This window comes from Anser brachyrhynchus (genome assembly GCF_964034855.1).
Source record: "Anser brachyrhynchus genome assembly, chromosome: 3".
Taxonomy (NCBI): Eukaryota; Metazoa; Chordata; class Aves; order Anseriformes; family Anatidae; genus Anser; species Anser brachyrhynchus.
Window position 1 is genome coordinate 18,563,000 of NC_137696.1, and position 22,884 is coordinate 18,585,883.

Below are 22,884 nucleotides of genomic sequence, written 5' to 3' on the forward strand. Positions count from 1 at the left end.
GCATGACTGCAGCTTCACCCCAGAGGAAGGGAAGGGACAAAATATGTTTGCTATATTACAGAGGGGAAGTAGTAGCCACAAGAACAAATGAGATATGTCACAGAAAATTCTACAAAACATCATGTCCTCAAATCTGTTAATGTTCTTGGGAGGATTCTGGATAACAGGGAGTCTTATGCTGTCTGTGTTTCTTAAAAAATGTAGTAGGCAAGGTCCCTCCACAAAGATCCCTCATAAAACTTGACAAAGAAAAATTGGATCAAACATTGTGGATTCACAAACAGCTAAAGGCAGGGAGTAAGGGTCTGTTTTCACAGGGCAAGGAGATTACTGAAGATGCCCCCCTCTCTTCCTCATTCCCCTGTGCTACCCATCATATTCATAAGGGGTCTGAGGAAGAAAATGAGTGGGGGAATTGTAAAGACTTCAGGTGATGCAGAATTACATAGGATGGTGTAGGATGGTGACTGTGATTAAGTGAAGAGTGGTAGAAGGGTCTCTTGAGTAAGTGGTCTGTAAAATAACAAAGGAAATTCGATGTCAACTGGAAGCTAACATGGAAATGTAAGGTTTACAATATATGCTTACTGGCACTAATTTTTCTACCAGCTTTTAACACTCACCATGCAAATTTAGAGTTACAATAAATAGTATATTTCTCTGAAGATAAGAATGTGGTATGTAGATACCTCTTCATTCTCCATGGCCTGGACTAGTGTACTTCATCTGCTTCAGCCCTGGGTATGGGGTGCAAGGATCTGGGAGCAGGGCAGTGAGCTCAACTTTAAACATTCTGCTCTATCTGGGGAGAGTGGTGAGTAGAGTATAAATTATTGCTGAGGATTTTTTTTTTCCTCCCAAGATGATGAATCAACCCAGTCTATTATGGGGGAGGATACAGAGAACAGTGGATCAGACTGCACATCTCTGCTCTACTCCCTTGGTTCCCTCTGCCTTTCCACTCTCAGCAGGGATTTCATCAGCTGTCCTGCTCCTGTACTGGTAAGAGCCTATTACATCCCTATTCTGTACCAATTTGCAGCTAATATACACTGCCTCATCCTTCCAATGATGAAATTTGACCTCTTCAGCCTGAGATGACCCCCATATATATTAGTTCTTCAAGTTCTTGGCTCGATCTTTGATAGGTTGGTAAAAGAAGAAACCTTTCAAAACAGGGAGGTAGCCAGAGTGAGAAGACTGTTTTGTCTGCAACACTGCACACTGAATGACACTTAGTTTTGAGAAGTTTGAGAAGAGGGTAAGTTTAAGCATTAGAAAGAAGACCCAAAACTTAATTAAGAAATTGCTTTGCATCATCCTGCTGTTGCGATGTCTCCTGCTGCTGGCTAATTCCCTTCTCCTCAGCACCCGGAGCTTCAGGGGAAACACAATTTCTAAAACACAGCTAAATTACATCAAGACTGCAATGACTTAAGAGTGCTACTGCCTTCCTCAACGTCAGATGTCTTCCCTGTCTATCAGTCTTGTGCTTCTATTTGCAGTGTTTTGACTTCCCAGCACAAAGTTCCAGGACATTACAGGCTCGCCTTTATGGATTTCTATGGACCTGCTAAAATTGTTTCAAGCTGCCAATCATTTCTTGCAATCTCATGTGCCCCGTGGAACAGGTTCTTCAAAAGGCAAAGAAAAGCCCAGCCTGCCTTTTATCAATACCTTTCTTTTGTCTGGGGTCCATATACACCTCATGAACAGTGACAAATAAAACATTCTATCCGACATTTTGGCTTTCATTTTCATTTAATTTACTTGTGGTCCTACAGCTCCTCTATTATTTCTGGTTCTATTTTTTCTATAACATCCCGATTACATCAGCTTTGTCAGTACAGCATGCTCACGTATCTCGCACCCTGCCAATTATGTTTGCCCTAACAAATCTCATGAGCACAGCCTGTTTCTTGTGGTAGCAATAAAACAAATCTCCAGTCTTCGTTTAAGAAGTCATTCATGGTTTTCCACATTCTCCTTAAGAATTTTAAAACGTATTTATATATATAATTTTCCTCATGGCATTCTCTTTTGCCCACTACACTTCACTAGGTATATCATTTGTTTTTTTTCTAATGTCTCTCTCCAGCAGGATTATGTTTCTTCACCAAAGTTTCAGCCTGTCTGTTCTCTATTGTTTACAAAGTTATCATTAAATGATCCTGTCATATCTTAACTTTGCCATTTTTTTTCTCTCCATCTTTCCCAGCGATATGTAGCCTGCTCTTGCTTGAGTACATGGTCATTAACATACACGGCACGGCTGCTGCTGTTGTTATTCTCATTATTACCATAATGGCTAGGGCCAGAAGAGAGAAGCAGCTTTAGGCATTGTACAAACACAGACAATCCCTGACACAAAGGAAAAGCTCTAGTGATGCTCAAAATAATTCTGAAATCATTCCTATGAGTATCCTACTCTCCCTTTAAAATATTAATTTTTATCCATTGGAAAGCCACTTCCAAAGGGGATATGTTCAGCCCTTCATTTTCCTGACAAAGTTGACTGTTTTGCATTAGCTTTTCCTTCCATCTCATTTTCCAGGTAGCCTTAGTGACGACATTTCAGCTACAACAGGTGAATCCCCACAAGACTAGAAAAAAAAAAAAAAACTCTAGCACTTGCTGCAGTTTCCTACGTCCTTTTGGGAATCCAGCCACATATTAAGTGCTAAAATAACATATGGATTCCAGGCTTTTTGAGAAACCTAGCCTTCGTTTCCTAGTTGTACAGTTTTCTGCCTGTGCCTGTAGTTGTCCCCCATCCCCCTTCCAAATAGCCCTTCTGGACTGCCTTTTTTTATCATCATTTTGTTCTTGCGATCAGATCTTCAGACTGGAAATGTGTTTACTTCCAGCCAGCCACCACTGGCCAGTGCTGCACAATAAATCAGCAAGTTAAAAGTCATGCACTCATTTTGCTTGATCCACTGTCAGCGCAGGGACATAGTGCTGAGCCCAAGTGAACAGGATATAGTCTGCATTTTGACAGAGTGCCAGCACTCATCTGCATTGGAGATCAAAGGCAGTGGCTGAAACACAGAAATAGCTTGTAAACAACTGGGCTGTGCTCATTAATACTGATTGATTACATAGTTTCCTTTCTGCTTAATTCATTTGTGAGATCATCAGTATTGAGCCATCCTGTGGAAGTAGAGAAGAGTCACTGTGCCATAGAGGAACCTGATTTTGGGCCTTAGGTCTTAACATAACATCAGGGTAGAAGCCAGGGCAGATGTGAAAGCAGCTTCAACAGGCCTACAGCTTAACCAATAAAACATGAAATATAGGTTGTGCATGTTTCCTAAGCTTGGTGGTTAGAGGACAGAGGAGCAGGTGAGAGCTCCCTGGCTGATTCCCAGTGAGACAGGCACTAGACCAGGAGATCCTGGTCCATCTGTCAGCAGGGTTTTGGTACTCCATGCTTCCCAAAACTTGGCCTCATCCTCCCTCTGCAACACATTGCCCACTTACAGAGCAGGACAAGGAAGTCTTCACATTTTAGGAGCAGGAGGAGGAAAGACACAGAGCTACAGACAGTCTGTGAGGAAAGCAGGCTAGAGAGCTGTAATGATAGCATACAAGACATGCATGTGAGACCAGTAGTGAGAGGGGTCTTCATGAAGATCCCCAGGTTCTTTTGTCCAAAGGTAAGTCTTTTGTGAGGATACTGCAGTAACACCATTTGTTTTTATTGTCTTGCATCATCATGAAGAAAGGGGAGGACTCCAGGGTGGTGAAACCTTAGGATGTGGAGTCTCCAAAAGCTGGGCTCTGTCCCTGGCCAACTAGTTGGGGAGGTATTCTCTGGCCAAGAAGCTGCTTTTCACATATGTAGAATGGTGATAATGTTCCAAGCTGGTACTAGAAGGCTTAATTGATTAATATATGGAAGACACTATATTAACACAATGTTATCATCACTGGAAAATAAGGAAAGGCTAAAAATAGTATAGTACGTTTTGACAGAGTCTTTGTTATTTTCTTTTTATGTTCAATTCTTTTGAGTCTGTCTTCTTCCTTGTTAGGAAATCCTAATTAACATTTTCATTACCATTGCATTACAGGGTCCAGGTTTTGGTACTCTGTGGACAGACACTAATAATTCAGTCCCCAAATGAGATGGAGGTTTATTGGTATGGGGAGTGTTACAGATATACCAGGGAAAACCCTGCCCTCAGTACACTGAACAGAGGCAGTGGAGGAGAAGTGACTTTGCTATAGTCAGAGTGAAATAGGTCAATAGCTGTCCAGTCTGGTATATGATATCCACTATCACTATACATATGTCCTGGTGGAGAAGAGACACATATGTACAAATAGACATGCTCTTATTTGGGACCTGGCAGGGAAACTATCTGTACTGTAACTATAACAAGGGTTGTCTAGAAAAGGAACTTTTCATGACTGCAGCAAGACAATCTTCCCCACCCTCCCATCCCCTCTCATAAGGTGAGACAGGCTTTCTGAGATAAACTGACCAGCTTTTTAATACTATAACTGTTCAGCAATTTGGACCAAAGTTCTTAAATTGTTTTGGAGTTCTACTGAAGCAACTCTAGGGCTGAAGGCATGCACTGAGCACTGTACCCCCAGAACTCCCCATGCCCACTTCTGTGTGTTCCCATATGGGCTGATGGGATGGCTGTATAGAGGCAGGAAAGGAGCAGAGTGAGTAAATTCATTATCTGGTTGCTCCTCCATGAAGCATGAGAACAACCAGCTGTATGGGGTCAATACAAAACATCAGTCTCTGTATCCTGCTTCCAACAGTGCCAGCATTTAATGTTCATGGGAGAGTAGAGATGGGGCAAATAGAGAACCATATTTGCCCAGTACATTTATTTTATAACAAATGTGTCTGAAAGTCTGTGTGTACAAATGTTACGGTAGGAGAGGGGGTGTTCAGGGAATAGGACTGTGGTCCTCAGATTGAAGAGTGGTATGACAAAGTATGTAGATGTGGGGAGAGAATAATCATGCCTTCACCTTTTGTAAGGCAAGGTGTTAGCCATTCTAGGAGCCTGCCTAGCTGAGCAAGTGCTAGCTCAAACCCTGACACTGTAATTCCACCGATTCAGGGTCTGCTGATGGTTGAGATCCCACTGCAGACCCTGCTTGATTTCCATGTCCGTTCTCCCCAGGTAGGCTGCAAGCAGGGGGCAGGCCTAGCACCTTGCTAATTCTGTTTGTGTCACTAACAGACATGAACCTAGATTAATGGGCTTGAACACATAAAGGCTGAACATGTGTCCTGGCTCCCCTCTTCCAGTTGGGGAGGAAAGTCCATAATGATGGCATGGCAACATTAGTTAAATCTAAACTAATTAGGCTAGAACAGAGGCTCAAGCACTGTGCACTAATCACCAACATTAACACTGCCCCTCAGTCATGGCTTTGACATATTTCCAAGTGGCAGCATGAGGAATACAATCCCATTTTGAAGGAAAAGAGAATTTAGCAGCACGGTCAGGGACTGTGTGGTGCCACATGCCCTTTGGGCCAGGCCCCTGTTTACTTACAGTGAAGATGCAGCCCTAGGGGCTCTCGGGAGCACAAAATATCAAGGCTCAGAAGGCAGTCTTTATTGCAGCAATTGAGAAAACCTCTCCCCAGTTTATTACAGCAAACGCCTCCTGACATTGAAGTGCCAAACAGAGCTTTGGGCAAAACCTGTGATGAAGGAGGTTCGAGGGTGTGAGGCTCCTTCTATTCATTTTATTCCTACTGTAGCAAAATGACAGTGTCAGTAATGAGAGCTGTTAGTACTTGCATGAATGACCTGTCTTCATCAGACAGACAACAACACGAAAGTTTTAACAATACCATTAATAATTATACGTGGGCTGACTTATATGGGAGCCTCCCACCTCGCATACCCTGCCGAAGGAGCTGTGTGAAGCAGAATTGTCTGTGCATGAATTAATCACTGTATGAATCTCTGTGGCTGAGCTTTGTTCTGCACGTGGTAGCACACACTAGCTGCTTATTGAAAGGCTAAAAACTTTTCTCACTCCCCTTCAGATCCCAGCAACTCGCTTGGTGATACTGCAGAATACTAATGCAATGCTCAGCTGTCACCTGGCATTCCCGACACATCAGAGGACTCTTGCACCAAAGTACCAAACTCCGTGGGGAGTGGGTGAATGAGTGGGTGGATAAAAATGATCAGGGAATCTGTAATTCCGAAGTTCGTTTAAGATTGGAAACACAGTTTTCATTTTTCTTGCTTTGCTCTCCTCTAGACATTTGTAAAGGCACTGAATTCTTTCTGAAAACAAAACCTGCTTTGGTGCTTCTGAAAGCTCCCACTTCCAGAGTTTGTTCTTTTCCTTAGTTTTTACAGGCAAACACAACTACGATACAAATGAATGAAACTCTGCAGAAATATAGATGTCTCCAGTGACCTGAGCTTTAAGCTTAAAAGCCCTTTGGATTGGATATAAATGCTTTTGCCTTGGCCACAAATTGGCTTCTGCAAGAACAACAGAAGATTAAGCAGCCCATCTAAACCCAGGTGCATCTTATAGTGATGATATAAATTAGTTTCTAGCGCTCATCCAACTCTTAAGACTGTTGAAGCTTAAACTGAAGCTGAGTGTAGTCTTTATGAATCAGGTAGCATATTTCTCAGACTCTAACTACACAATGGCAAACAAAAGTGCTTTGTTCAATACCTTTAGCTGTTTAACACTTAGTACTAAATTATACAGAGGCAAACAAGCTGGGCAGGAGGACAGTTGTTCCAGCCCAGATCAAGGCTTCCCAGGCAGTCCTCCGGGCTCCTGGAATTTGGCATGATTCTGACTTTTTCCTCTACACAGGGGTGAAAACAGCTAAACTGCTCAGCTTTCCCAGGGCATAAGTCCAGTAACAGAGTGGAAAACACCCCTGTGTAGAAGCAATTGCAGTGCTAGTTTTCCAAAAGCAGCAATTACCCTGTTGGATTTCCCTTTTTCTGCTTGTTTTATTTGTTATTTATCTGAGCTTTGCTTTGTTTTCTAATTGCTTTCTATTAGCATAGCTAAGGATTTCCTTTGGGATACTACGTTGCAGCTGGTGATCACTATGTATGTTATAAATGGTGCGGGCTGGATTTCTGGTTTTGCCCATTCATTGTATTTCATGTGTGACTGCTCTTTCCCAGCGTTTAGAGCTAAATGGTAAGAGTAGTTCTGACTGCAAAGCTTGCAAACTGCCTGAGCTCATGGATGGAAAGAGCCATGTGGCTCTTTGCAATACAATAACAGCCACGTGTACTGAAGAGGACCTTTCCTTTGCTCTAGGCTCACACTACAGGTGGTTTCTTAGAGCAGTGGCCAGATGTTCTTTGAGCCATTGCCCTCAATATAGAGCCTAGCTTTCCAAAACTGGAGCACAGACTGGTATCTGGAGTGTGGTCTGCACTCTTGACCATCAACTGGTTTATGTTTGACTTGTCTTTGATATGTGCAAGCAAGATGAAGCCAAAAAACATATGTTTTAGACCATCTTTTGCATAGCCTTCTTGCACCCCTTTCTTTAAATTGCCTGGCTGCTTTAAGAAGCAGGGTGAGCTGCAGGAGAACTGAGTGAACTGAAGATAAGTGACTGTGGGTTTTACCAGCCTCTGGCAGTGGAGGCAACAGGCTCTGCATATTTATTGATTACAGTGTGCTTTACATCCTAGGAGGGGGTATTCAGAGCTAATGGTGGGTGTATTTGTTATGTCTGGTTCAGAAATCAGAATGAATAAATTATAAGCAGTGGAATGCAATTGGACTGCTAACAAATTATTTTGACTTGCTTCGTAGTGAGAGGAGGGAGCCCTGCTGAGCTGTGAGCTCTGCACAGTTGTGGAAGGGCTGTAGATGTGGGAAAGATCATGCTGGACTTAATCACTGAACCTGTAAGTTGAGCAGCTGGCTGAAAACATATCCTTCCAAACCATGCATGTAGCCTTGATCCACCAGAGAGCACAGATACACTCAGGTTGTGGGCCTGGTGAGACGCGGAGCTGGGCAGCACCTTCCCATGTCCATCCATGGTGGCCTCATACTGCACACAGATATCCCTGCTCAATACAAGTTGTGCATTAAAGCAAGTAAGAGGACAACAAACAGGAAGAGGGCTCTTGTCCATTAGGAATTACCTAGGCCACCCCAACTTAACTCTCCTGGATTCACAGTTTCCTTTTAAATATTTTTGGTTGTGCATACTGAGGGTGCTTCTGAAGCCATCCTCCAGGCAGAGCTGGTTTCCTTGGTAGACAACAAGGCTTGGGTGCAGCCTGAAGGCATAAGTTCAGTGCCCCAAAACTGCCTCAGATCTGACAATATCCCACATGGCACAGCCCTGTCTTGACAGTGGCTACTCTTCAAAAAGTCAACTGCAGCCTTTCCAGTGCTTCTCTGTGGGCTCCCTCCTTGCTCTCAGGAAAGAGCAATTATTTGGCTACTGATATGAACACCATTGGCATATCTCCTCCCTGCCTCAACGCAGGACCAAGACTGGTTGGACATTTTACTGACTTCATCTTACATTTAGTCTTTATTCAGCATTATTATTTGTCAATGAAATGAATAACTAAGGCTCTGGGCCCACTGGGAGTCTTGATAATTATTTTAGTAGGTTTGGTTTGTTTGTTTGTTTGTTTTGTTCCAGCATCTTTTCCCAAAGAAAAGAAACTCTAAATCATCTGTAAATACAGGAAACTTGGAAAGGAGTCCTTTATTTTTATTTTTTTTTCCCCTAGCTTGGCTTACATGAAGAAAAAAGTGCTTCCATTTGGATTACAGGCACAATTTCTAATCTTTCTCTCTGCTGTGGAAAGATTTGCTTGGGGAATACAAAATATTATATACCTACTGTTTGTGATAAATTTAATCCTCTCTCCAGCAGCAACATTAGGAGCCTAATTTGCATTTACAACAAAGTCTAGATAACAATCCTTTCACTGCAGCAGCATAAACAGCTCCTCATGTGAACGGCAATCAGGCCTAGTGTGTCCCTATAGATATTGGTGGACACTCATGACAAATAAGAATTCATTTATTTACATCTTCATTTTGCTAAAGGTGTGTGGTGGAATTGTTCTCGTCACACCTGAAGTTGGAAGGGAGGCAATGCTTCCACCTGGAAGCAGCAAATGGGAAGGTGAATCAAGGTCTCTAGAGTCCTACGGCTCTTTCGGGGTGTAGTGGTGACTTTTCTCCATGACTACTAGGGTAGACTGGAAGAAAGTGACCTGGTTTGTTTCAAGGGGTATTAAAGCCAGTCAAAGAATGTTTAGGGACATTAAAGTTCGTTGGAAGAAAAGGCACCAGAGCACTTCACTGTAGATGGCAGAACAAACTTATCCTAGAATGGTCCAGACAGATTATATTTTCCTTCAGAGCAGGATGAAGCAGTAGGCTATTTCTTGGGGTCTTGCTACACAGATTACCTCTCTCTGCCCCTGCCCTTATGCATCACCTTTGACTTGATGAAACCCCTTCCCCACTGGAAAAAAAACAACACCTTGCACTTTGCTGCCTCCTTGATTCTGTGGGTTGCTAGCTCCTGTGACTGTATGATATCCTACCTGTTAGTCTGTGTTCAAGGAGTCATATGGTTGAGTAAGAGCCATGGGTTTTATTCCTTTATGGCATTGCATTTCTAGCTCATTTGGCTGCAGGCAACAGCTTGACATAAAAGCCCTAAGGAAAATGAGAAGATACCAACATTTGTTCTGTCTTCCAAACCCCTGTTTTTAAGCTAATTGAATTTTGGAGAGCTGACTTCTGGGTTTTGCACTCCTGAGGACGGTAACTTCATGAAAGTTTTGTTTGTTAGCTGATGTTATCCAGCAGAGCTTCCCCCAAAGCAGAACAATGAAAGGCAATATTGAGTGTCCTGGAAGAAGCCTTTCTCTTTGAGGAAAGTTCTTGGGAGAAAGAGAGCTCAGAAATATCCAGGCAAGGCACTGCAAAGTCAGCACAAGCTTGGTGCTAAGTTCTACACCTGCAGAAGAAGGCAGACCCTCTGCACCTGTCAGCCATTTAATAAGCACTGATGGCTTTACCTGCCATCAGCATCACACATCTTCACCTGCAGCCTTTTCTCTCTCGTACTCATCCTCCAAAAAAAAAAAAAAAAGGCCCCAACATCCCCCTCCCTCTGTTCTATTTGCTTCATATAAGATATTTTCTGCCTTGACTTTGTATCATTTTTGCCAGTAACTGGCAGAAAGTGAGTCACTCTCAGCAAGCTGGAAGGAGGCCAAGGGCAGGCAGGAGAAGGGATGTGAATGCTGTTTTCCCTGCTGTGGCAGACCCCTTCTGCTGTGCTGCTGGTGGGTAAGCACTGCTCTTGGCTCTAGCGCAGGGCCATATGGTGGAAAGTAGGTGGGAAAAGCCTTCCCCATCCAAAGAGAAGCCCACTTCTGTTGTGTGCGCTCAGGAGGTGGTTCCCGTCCTCACTGCAGCTTTTCTCTCCTCCAAGAGAGAAACGCTACCCTTGTGCAGCAATGGGGCCAGCCCTTTCTCTGCAAAGACGAGCTGCTGAATTTTGCAGGAGAGCCTTGGTTTGGTCCCATACAGAGACAGCAGTAGGTGGTGGATCTCTACAGCCCTGCTTCATGGCTCACCATCTCCAGCAGGTCATGGGCAGGGAGGAGAAAGGTGGTCCCTCTCCTGCTCTGGAAGCACTTTATGCTCACAGAGTGCTGGGTCACTGCCTGAGCCAAGGCAGAAGGAAGCCCTGAGCTCTGTGCTGTGCTGGGAGGAGCTGGGCTCCGAGGAAGTGCTGGAGGCAAGATCTGTCAGGAGAGGTAATATTTTTTATGGGAGCAATTCACAGAGGTGGATAAAAGGGACAAGCTTTAGAGCTCCCAGGTCCTTCTTCATGGCTGAAATAGGAGCAGCATGAGATGAGCTGGGGAGCTGAAATGCATAACTCTGGACACTAAACATCACGGGCTCTATAGAGATATTGGTTTTACGGCACATTATAATTCTTATCCCCTCCTCTCAGCTAACAGCTTCATGTTCCACAGGCAGTAAATTACCTGCTGCTCTCTTTTTTCTCTCCTTCCCAGAGGACTGAATGACTTTTTTACCTCTCCTCCTGCTAAAAACATCCCTCCTCCACTCACTGGATACCAGGTACCTTTTCTCACCCAAGGTGTCACCAAGTTAATTAATCAAATTAAACTCTGAGCAACTGTTCTCAGTTTGTATTTAGTGCTGCAGCTTAGGTATGTGTGCCCAAAAAGCAGCTCCTTTCAAGCCGAATATATCAGTCACATTAATAAAAGGTACTGTGCTTAAGGCAAGTCAGTACTGCTGTATAAAGTAGGTGTGCTGGATTCACAGTCATACTGGGAACTTTTTCTGGTTTTCTGGCATACACAGCTGCTGTGCAACATTTGAGCTGTGGACTTTTGGTAAAGGTGATTTCTCTGACACCCAGGAAACTGTGAGTTGGTCCTGCACTGCAAACAGTGCATAAATGGGCTCATTTCCAAAATCAGGCAATTTGAGCTGCAAATTATTACTACCACCAGGGGATCCACCTTAACTTCCAACTAAGGGACCTACTTTCTGAGACAGACAAATTAAATGCAGAGCATCCCTCTTGTCTCTTACCAGCGATGGGACTGTGAGCAGCAGGGGGAGGCTGGGGTCTGAGTGACCTCCCAGCCTGCTTGGGAGGATCTCTCCCTCTCTGCTGGGAAGTGTAAATAGTGTGAATCTGGGCCTCGCAATTGCTAAAAATAGGTCTGGTTACACAGGCAAGTGAATGCCAGGGGACTGTTGGAGCCTTTTTTGTCAAAGGAATGGCAACAGTGAAGTTTCCCAGCCTCTAAGCCCACGTCAGCAGCTCTCACTACAGCTGGACTTCCTGGGGAGTCTACAGCTCTTTGTGAGGATGCAGAGAATCACAGAATCATTAAGGCTGGAAAAGACCTCCAAGATCATCTGGTCCAACCATCACCCTACCACCGATATCACCCACTAAACCACGTCCCTCAGCACCAAGTCCAACCTTTCCTTAAACACCCCCACCTTCCTGGGCAACCCGTCCCAATGACTGAGATATGAGAGATAGCAGCAAAACATGACCCAGCGTTTTCAGATGTGATCAAATACCTTGGATATGAAACCATAAAACCATTGCTGCTTTTCACAATACTGATGCTAGCCCAAGGGGAACACCCGGTGCATCTCCCAGTACATCTATGGCTGTAGCTCCAAGGGCCATTGCCATGAGCTGGCTTCAGACAAATGAGGGGCTTGCTCTGGGATTTTCTTGGCCCTGGTAATACTTGTTTTTCCAAACACGGTGAATATAAGCTGAGGACAAACTGAGGAAGTTTGAGAAAGCATTTTTGTGGTGTGGTTTCTGCATTATGTTCGAACAATAAAGGTGATGGCTTTGTAGAGAACGTCTTCTGATGGAAAAACATGCCACAGTTCCAAACACGTTTTTCAAGACAATTCATTTGTCTTCTCACATCTCTTACCCCTTGCGTAGCACAACTTCTGCTTTTAGATTGTTCTGGAATACCTTTGTGAGAGTGTTTCAGGGAGACATCATGCACAGCTCAATGGCAGTTGTTTTGATCACAGCTGTCAGGGGATGCCAGTCTGGAGCGGTCATATTAAGTGCGAATTTGGCGAAAAGATTAAGCCTGAAAATGTGGATGAAATTGAACAAGCAAAGTTGTTCATATGAATATCTCTTTTAAGAGATCTGTTTTGATTTTTGCCTTCCAAACAACCTTTTAAGGACAAATTTAGCTCTGTGTGTTTAAAATAAATAAAGAGCAATTAAAGTGAAGAGTCACCATCTCATTTCAATTAAATCAAATATTTCTGCTCACTGAAAATATTTGAGAAAGCCTGAAGTTTCATTTCAGGCAACTTCAAAATATTCCTACAATTATTATTATTTTGGTTCAGCTACTGAACTGAAAAATGATTTATTTGTACAGCTCTGATTAAGGCAGAGAGAAACTTATTTAAGCACTTTGATTAATTGTGCTTCTATTCCCAGCTGAGCAGGAGCGGGAATTCCAAGTCAATGGCAAGTATTGCTTGCCCTTTCTTCATTACTTTAGTAAATGGATTTGAATACGCATGTGATACCATACCCTTCCACTATGGCAGGGCTTCTGGATACTGCTAGGAACAGCTTCATGACGTAGGAGTAATTTACTTTTTTTGTCTGTACCATGCCTACATGGCAGGGGCCAAAGTCATTTGTTTCTAGGTCTCAGGGGCATATGGAAATTAAACAAAAACAACAATGTTACTTGTCTATATTCACCAGGCTGTTTTCCATACTTCTTACTCTCACTCCTAAATGTTTTAGTGGTGTTATACTATCTGGGAGTTGGGAAGAAGGGTGGGAATGAAAGAATTGTGCAAATTTTAATACTGATCACATTGCAGCTGAAAAATTGCAATGCTTTTGTTGATAACTGATGTGTTCCTACTTGGTAATTCACCCTGTGTTTCTGTTCTCTTTGCCATGGTTGCACCCTCATTTTCCCTCTGCTAAAAAAGCAGCTGTGAATCTCTTGGAGCAGCACATCACAGCACACACGGGCTGGGGAGACTGGACCAGGGCAGCCTATGAAGAAATCAAATTATGAACCTTAATGGGGAAAAAAACAGTGACAGAAAGTGCTTGGAGATGGGGGCAGAGGATCAAAATGTTAAATTCCAGATGTGTGGATGGAAGTGCTCTGCTCAGATGTTGGGGCTTCTGGCTGTGCTGGCAGTTGTGCTGCCTGCATGTACCATCCTTGCTCTAGCACAAGCTGGGGGTCATTGGAGAAACTGGTGCTCATTTCCCATACCCAGGCACTAAGGATATGCTTGTCGCTTCTGCTTTCTTTAAAATGTATTTCATATGATAAATGGCCAATCAATACAGCCATGACTTTTTTTTTCTCAAAACATTGATCAATAGATGTTGCAGCTGTCTGCTGTCAAAGATTTGATTTACTGTGAATCTTACAAAAGCTGAACCGTACTGTAGTTATTTCTATTCTTTTTAAATTGCATTTGAATTTGCCTTGAAACAGCTGCTCTGTGCTGCCCAGGGCTCGACCATTTCTCACAATCAGAGTTTTCTCCAATAAGAAAGAAATTGCCTTAAAGCCCTGCAGTGTTTTCTGGCCCTGATCTCAGCAATATCCCTGTGTGTGCATAATTTCACATTTTTAGGGACTGGCTCCATAAGAACCATGCGTTTTCACGGAGAGCAGAGAGAGCACAGGGAGTTGTCATGGAGAGCAGCATATCGTCAGGGCTTTTGTTTTCAGTGCTGACTAGACAAAACATTTTGGCTGGCATGAAAGATCACTGGGGGCTCCTTACACACTTCAATGACCTCGGGACCCTGTTAGAAGAGCAAATTCCCTAGTTACTGTCAAACAATCTGATCTTTAATGCTTATAGGTGCAGGAATGTGCAGTTTTCCCTGATATTGTGGAAAACAGGCATCAATAAGTACTTTGCAAGATAAAAAACACAGCTTTATTTTCTGGACATGATTGATAGAGAGTGACTACAATACGCCTTAGCTCTTCTCGAAGAGAGATGTCCTGCCACTCTGGAAATGCAATGAAACTCCGGCAACTAAATGATGGAGGTGGATGTTAGCACATCCTGTGCACACTCGCAAATCTTCCAATCTGTTCTTTAAACCTGCCAGCCAGATTACTGTTAGAAGGCACCTGGTCAATAATTTGGTGACAATGAGCACCTTTAAACCCTTATCTCACAGAGGGGCACCAAGAAAACTACAGCCTCATGGCAGTTCGTTGTGTCAGGGCTGTGACCCTGGACTCCTACCCTCTCTTCCACCAAGGAGGTGAGCTGCTCTTTTTGCAGTTGAGCAGCCCAAGAAACAAGGCTCTTTAGACCGTTAGACAGTTGAAGGGATGTGTCTTTTTTATTATTATTGTTATATTTTTATTTTTTAAGATATAGTGATCCTAGACATTGTTGAAGCAGTGTGCTGTGGATTTATACACTTGTAAATTGTGAAGTGTCCAAAGACTGCAGTGATGGTCTGACAGTCTGTAACATTTTATACCCCTCAAGAGCAGTCTGATTCCAGTTTGAGAGATGTATTTCATGTTTCTATTGGCCTGCTTTTTTCCTTAGACCTGGAAAAGTAAATGGGCTGAAGTGTGAATAAACATAATTTTGAATTCTTTGCTGATCCCTCTAGGTCTCCATTGTAGTGAGGCACAGATGGGCTGACAGAGAATTTCAAGTGCAGTACTGATCTCTGCAGACCTTTATCACCTAGACAGCTAGCTAAATAATTTCAGTTTCTCTGCTGATCCCTCTGGGTGAGCAGATATTTTCAGATTCTGACCCTATCCCTCTCCAAGGCCAGTAGAGAAGCAGAGGGACAATTCCTGCTCTAAACTCTCATGTCCTTACAAATCTGGATTAACAAGATGCTGCTTGTCTCTCTTTTCTGTCCCTGCTGCCTATCTCTTGCCTGGCTTCTGGTTTGCAATGCAGGCTCAGGAAGGGTAGTAGCTGTATTATAGGGCTATATGGTGGTACATCCTCTGTGCTACCCTACTGTGACTCAGTGCTACAAAACACCTGGAGTGATTGTGAGTGGGGAGACTAAACCCAGAGGTAAGCACATGGCTTGCAGACCCCAGTAGTGAGCTCTCCGAGCCCCAGGTTACTGAGCTATGCTGGAGCAAGCAGCAGGGTGTGAGAGTGCAGATAACAGCTGATGTTCAGCTCTCCATTTGCCTATGTCCACTGGTAAACTCTGTTCTACCTACCAAACCAGTTGCTTTATTTCATGCTGCACTTCCTCCACATCCAGAATATCCCAGAGGTGCCCAACCAAATCCTTGCCTTCCTCCTACCACAGCCACCCCTGCAAGGTGTTGAAGGCTATATCCTTACTGATACTGCTGGGACAGCAGGATGTGTCCTTTGCAAGTGTCTCTGAAGTCATACAAAGGGCAGTGGAGAGATTAGAGAGGTAGGAGGTGATGGAAATCTGGATAGCAGGCACAAAGACCCCTGGAAACAACCCTTCCTCCATGGGAGCGGTTAAAAAAACAGAACCTCATTTGCAATAAGGACCAGAAAATTTAAGTGAAGGCCTAGATGTGAGCAGACCTTGCTCTTCACCCCTTCCTTGCTTTGGTGCTGTGGAAAGACTCTCTGGCCCTTCCTTTTGTTCCAACTTGCTGCCACAGTCCCAGCTTGCCTGAACCTACCTCCCTGCCTCCTCACTCCAGACTGCTGGCAGTGTGGGGAGCAGGCTCCAGTGCTCACAGTATATTTATTCCACAATGACTTCAGCATCTGCTGTGAGTGCTTTGCAAGCATAGGCATATTTTGTGTTCATTTTACATTGCTTTCTTGCCAGGCCCCAGCCTTTCTCCTCTTTAACTCTTATGCACCATTGTAGGGAACCAAGGCCATACAGTCTTCACAAAACATTTTTTTCTGTGCTTCCTACCAGGGACAGGAGATGTAAACACGTGACGTGGCTCCTAGGTCATGCTGCCCACGGTAACCTCTGCTATTTTCAGATTGCTGTTTAGCTGGAGAAACATTACATGGCAAAGAGTGGATCTGGGATGGAGGGAGAGGGTTTTGATGCTGCTGCTTTCTGTCAGACACAGAAATCTCAAAAGGCTGGGTTTTGTTTGCATTCCTTCAGGGCTGGTTGCGCAGTTTCTGTTTAGCATGTTTTATTGAGATAGCATGTGTACTTCTTTTTTAAGGGGATAAATCTGCATGATATTTTTGGTAAAGGCCTCTGACAAAAGCAATGCCTCCCAGGAGCTGTGATTTTCTTCTCCTGTCCCATTCTCTTCTCTTTTATGTTTTCATAAACAGTATCTATACCCTTTTAAAACAATTGTAATGGAAAACTTTTGGCCAAAAAAATCAACCTTATTTTGGTCTAGGACTGTGGGATCTGTGGAGACCAGTGGAAACTGCAATTTGACCTCATGTCCTTTCCTTTTTTTTTTCTGGATGGGGAATTCCCTGTCATTTTACAATTGTGCATACATATGACTGCACCTCCTTTGGGAAGAAGAATAATGAGCAACATGGAGCTGAAGTGCACAGTGATTTCTGGGATATTTCCTGACATCTTGATTCAGGGGTTCTTGATACATGAGCTATTGCAGCTTCTGTTTTTCGCTAGGCCCTTCAGGTTACTTCAGAGCTTTGGACAGGTCTTGATGTCAGTGTATACTGTTTAGCTTGGCTTCTGTCTCTTTTGGGATCCTTCCAAACAAGCATTGAGCCCTCCTAAGCTTCCCTAAGCAGGTAACCCCAATAATAACACCAGACCCCTGAACAGTGAGGATTAACTTAACCAATCATGAGTTATAAAATTAATAGATAATAAATATAGAAAAGCTGAGGTCTTTCATGATTCCTCTGGATTCATGGCATCTGAGGAACCTTGTTTTCATGCCTGATTGCCTAGTCAAAGGCTGGAAACATATTATTTGGTTAACAAATTTGAATTAGTTCTGTCATATCTTGACTCTAGGGACTGGGTCTTTATGAGAGAGACTAACAATCAGATGAGTTTATTACATGGCAGTGGTGCAGTGAAATTCAATTAATTTGTTTGCTGTGCTTCCCGGAATGAGAAATAGACATGCCATAATGTGAACGACGCCATCACTCGGGTCCTGTGTCAGAAAACAGATGTAATCTGACGATGTTTTGGAGTCTCACCATCCTTCCTTGCACACCCTGGGTCTCTTGCAGGTCCAGGTAAGAGGATGCTAGACAAATGCACAGTGTTGAGGACCCCTGCTTTAAAACTGTGACCACCTATGACCCTGTGGTGAACAACAGGATAGGAGGCCCTTCCTGTGAAAGAAGTCCTTGGCTGGCCTGTTGCCTTCCCAATTGCTGCATTTCCATGGACAGAGGAGCCACATGGTTGTACATCTGCAACAAGTCCCCTGGCCTTGATATAGGCTTTGGGTCCACACAGCCTGGATGGAGAGGTGGTCCCCATCCCTGTTCCCAGGCAATCTACAGGAATAATTGAGGGGATGCGACTGGAAAATCCAGAAGCTGATGTGTCCTTGGATGAGGATTTTGTTGAGCTCAGCAGAATCAGGCCCTGTCTGGCAATGTGGGACTGGCCTGTTACTGATGTGAGGAGGCAGGGAGACATAAAGCACAAAAGGAAAATCCTCAGAAGGAAATTCCTCAGGTGGGAAAGTGGGCACTGAAATGGTTTTATGCCATCTGCCAAATTCTCCTTAGGGAAAAAAAAAATCTAATAACTTTTCCCAGAGGACTGTGTGCTGGAAAAAGATTTAATATTTAAGAATTGAGAGGTCTGGCTAAGAAGCTTATCCTAACAAAATGAACGTACCTTTCAATAAAAAGCTAGCAGTCAGTGACTGTTTCCAGCCCCCACTCCTGAGCTGAGCTGGAACTGGGTGTGCTGCTCCTACGGGCTCTGCAGAAAGCCGCCCTGCACATCACCATCATCATGTGGCAGTTTGCATGGCTCTTCAGGAGCCTTCTCTCACAGGCAGGGGTGCTGCTTGGCCGTATTAATATACAAACAGCCGTCTGGAGGCCTTTCTCCCCAGGAATGCATGCCTGCCTTTGTTAACATTAGAATGAGTTTCCTCACCTCTTTCCTTCACCTGAAACTGAATGTGAGTGGGGTGTCTGCACCCACCTGGCAGAGAACAGAGGAGCAGAGAGGGAGATGATGCCCGGGTGCCCTCTCACTATGACCATAGACAATAAAGCATCTCTCTGGCCTGGTTGAAATGGTATTTGTGTTATAATGCACTTGGAGTCCTGATATTCTCTGACAAGCTCAGTCCTTATATTCATCCTAAAGGGAAAGAGAGAAAGCCTTGATAGCTTTCAGAAACGGCAGACCAGGACTTGAAGAGACTTGGCAAAATTTAAACAATGAGCCCAGCTGCAGTCCAAGAAGTGACACAAGCATTGAAATTCAGGTAAATGATCACTTTCTCTTATTTTCTGGCCTTTTCAGGAAGAGAAAGACAGGCTCAGCTACAGGACAACAGTTGAGAGGGAGGTGGTCAAGTAGCTGAAGGACAAAATAACAGGAGCAAGGAGACTTCAGGATGTTTTCTCTTCTCTGCTGTTCATTGTAGACGGGTCATCAGAGCATCCCAAGGCTGACCAAATTCATACAGGGATTTTGGCAGTCATTCCATTCCCAAGCACAGTGTTAGATGGTAGCTCCGGACACAGCCCAGAAAAGATATCTGCTGGGTCTAACTACTTCGCATGTGTCATTGAGGTTTATCCTGAATCAAAAGGTCCCCAAGAGAAACCAGTGCATCTGAGTCACCTGTGGCTACATAGCCTAGGAACCAGATGTTCTTTTTGTTTAGGAAGAATGGGCAAAACATTCAACCTTGTGTGGGTATTGTTAGGTTATGTGATAAAAAGCTTTGTGCCTTCACACCCATAAAGGAGCACAGAGGAGCAATGACAGGAGGGGAAGCCTAAGAAATACCTACTCCTGGCAGGAGACTGCAGAAGGAACTAGCTATCGGATGGTCCAAAGGGTCCTGGGCACATGCTGCAGAGACTGTGAGGTCCAGGGGCTAATTAGGAAACATTAGGGCAGAGTGAGGATCCAGCACTTGCTACTGGATGGGCTGCATGTCCATGCCAAACTGCCTGGGGCTCCACGCTATATCTATAAACAAATATGCATATATATTTCCCCCAATATCCTCATCCTCACCAGCCAGAGAGACAAACAGAATGAGGCCAGACCGTTGGTGCTGTTTGTGCTTTCACAAGTGCTGAGTATCTCCGTGTGATAAGCTGTGCATATACGTACATGTATATGTGTGCTGTACACATGCATATGCTGTGGAATAGATGCTCAGCCTCGCCACTGGCTGGACCTGGATTTGCAGCAGCCTCACATCTCTCAGGCTGCCAGAAGCAGTAGCTGCCCAGCAGATATAGCAAGAAATGATGTTTCAGATGTTTCTGTTGGAGGGGATAGAAAGGCTTTGGTGTGTCAACACTATTTTTACACTGTTGTCTCATTCCTGGAAATCTGGGCTGGTAGAGAGAACAAGACAGACCACTGGAAGAGATGTGCTGTCAGAATTCAGGCAGCAGAAAAGGCTATTGCTTTATCTTCATTTGCAGAACGAAAAATCTCAGAGGCTTACACAAGATTTCTATAATGCAAGAACGGATGTTAGGGTTCTGGGTGCAGAGGAGGTTGCTCTACACCTCCCTAAATCCAGGGCTCTACTTGCAGCTCACTCTCATCCTGAGAAAAAACAGAGAGAGTGCTTTTTTTTTTTTTTCCAAGAAAGACACCCATGACTAAAGCAATGAAGAACTGTGTCACCCTACACTGGGACAACAGCAGGATGTGAGGGTGTATTAGTTAAGGAATGTGAGAAGACCAGGTTTTGGCCACAACCTGTGAGAAGCAACCCAGGTGAAGGGTATCCTTTGCAGTGCTGTTAACTCAGAGGCGCTAGGTGATTCATCACAATCTTCTTAGAGAATTTCTATCCACTTCAGTGTCTTATAGTCAGCTCCTCTGAGCTTTTAGGTCACACCTCCCTGAGGATAAGGCTGTTTTCAATGTACCCAGGTGGCCAAGAAGGCCAACGGCATCCTGGCTTGTGTCAGGAATAGTGTAGCCAGCAGGATCAGGGAGGTGATCATCCCCCTGTACTCTGCTCTGGTGAGGCTGCACCTTGAGTACTGTGTTCAGTTTTGGGCCCCTCACTACAAGAAGGGCATCGAAGCCCTGAAATGTGTCCAGAGCAGGGCTACGAAGCTGGTGAAGGGCCTGGAGCACAAGTCCTGTGAGGAGCAGCTGAGGGAACTGGGGTTGTTTAGTCTGGAGAAGAGGAGGCTCAGGGCAGACCTTATTGCTCTCTACAACTACCTGAAAGGAAGGTGTGGGGAGCTGGGGGTCGGCCTCTTCTCACAGATCACCAGTTATAGGACTAGAGGGAATGGCCTCAAGTTGTGCCAGGGGAGGTTTAGGTGCAGAGGAAAGCAGAGGTGCCCGTCAGGTCAGGGGCTGCAGAACAGAGGCTGAGGGAGCTGGGCTGGGCACAGGGACAGATTTGTTGCTGTCTGCCACTGCCTACTGGGAGTTACAGAGAAGAAGGAGTCAAATTCTTCTAGGATGTGTGCAGATACAAACTGGATCTTTGGAAAATCTAACTAGATTTGAGGAAAAATATTTCACCGCAAGGGTAGTCAAACACTAGGGCAGGGCCCTAAAGGGATGAGTAGGATCCCCATTGTTTTAGATACTCAGAAATTGTCTGGACAGGGCCCAGAACAACCTGACCTAAATTGGTCCTTCTTTGAGCTGTGGTTGGACTAGAGACCTACATAAGTTCCTTCTAACCAAAATTATTCTATGTATTTATGGTTGCTTTGAGACCCTGGGCAGCTTCCTTTCCTGACTGTATCCCCCTTGAGCCGTTCAACTCAGACTTAGAGACCGCCAGAACAGGACCTGTCCTGTTGGCCATCAGGATTTCTGGTTTCTTCTTCTACCACCCTGTGGAATAGGATTCATCATTTACCACACATTCCTTCTACGTAATTGCAGTGTAATTGTGTGCATTCTCTCCCTGTCTATGGAGAGAAGCCAGGAGTTCTGATCACCAGACTTCTCCTTCTTGAACCAATATGCTGGCTCTGTCCTAGGCCTGTCTGTTACAGGCCACAGAAGGTCTCACCCCCCTTTCTCCACATTGGTTTAGGTAAGCATTTCCCGTTGTTTATTTCTAGGTGAGAATAACCTAGGCAAGAAGTAAAGGTTGAGCAAGGTTTCCCAAGGTGCTCCTTGTTACCTTCTGCCCTGATAGATGCTTAGAGGAGACCCAGTTGTGTGAAGCACTGGTTTTGGTTGTGAACTGACCAGATGACCTTTTTTTCACTGTGGTCTGGGATTGCACCTTCCTATGGTCTGACCCTTCATCCTTCTGCAGCACTTCTTCCTCTTGATGATCCTGTGTTATGCTGGGTACAGAAGTCTCTTAAAATATTCTCAGGCATTTCAAAATCACATATCAGATCCCCAGCCTCGTAGGACTGGCCTAAAACACATTAGTCTGGGGAGAGAGTGGTTTTGGGTTGTTTGGTTGCTCTTTTAAATTTCTTTGTTTTGTTTTTCAGAGGGAACCTGTGGAGTCTGTCTTCTTGTCTTGTAGGATTTTAGCCTTCAGAAATCTTGCTTTTGAGCTTTCCTCTTCAGCCACAGAAGAATAGAAGTTTATTTCTGGTTTAAGGATGTTGAACTACTCTGTCAGCTCTTGACAGAAGATTGATAACAAAGTAGCTTTGCTTTGAAATTCAGATAATGTTCCTCCTGTGCTTTCCAGATTCAGCTATGCACACTCTGCAGCAGCTTAGAGTATTTGAGAGTATATGAAGGTTTCTCTTAGATTTTTTTTTCCTCCAGAGGATACAAAGGGCTTTCTTTCTTGAGTGAGAGTTGTGGAGTAGAGTTAAGCAAAGGGCTCAGAGATCCTGAAGCTTTGTGTGTCAGGTATAAAGTTCTTTGTAGTGTAACCCAAATCTTAAAGCACAAACTAGGAAAGAAAACATCCTGTTTGATCTAAGACAGACACTAAAAGACTAAAAGGCAGATAGGATAGAGTTCAGACAAAGCTCTAGACCTTCCCATTCTTCCTGTAAACATCCTAAACATGGGAAGGGCAGCCCCTCCCTTTCTCTGAGCACCCTTACCCTACTCTCCAAGACCCAGCAGCCCCAGTTCACTCCTCCATGAAATGGAAGTCAGGTCCCCAGTGTTGATGTCCAGCACCTGCTGGACATCCATAGTCTTGGGACCCTCATGCTAAAAAAGGTTTCT

The 22,884-nt window shown here is 44.3% G+C and overlaps 1 long non-coding RNA gene across 1 annotated transcript in view; it reads left to right on the forward strand.

Moving 5' to 3' along the window:
* Positions 1-22,884, forward strand: part of LOC308191820 — a 47,391-nt gene that overhangs the window by 17,104 nt on the left and 7,403 nt on the right. Inside the window, exons 2-3 of the long non-coding RNA XR_013948296.1 lie at positions 863-1,002; positions 1,092-10,321. This is a non-coding gene — a long non-coding RNA (uncharacterized lncRNA). The remainder of the gene's footprint in view (positions 1-862; positions 1,003-1,091; positions 10,322-22,884) is intronic.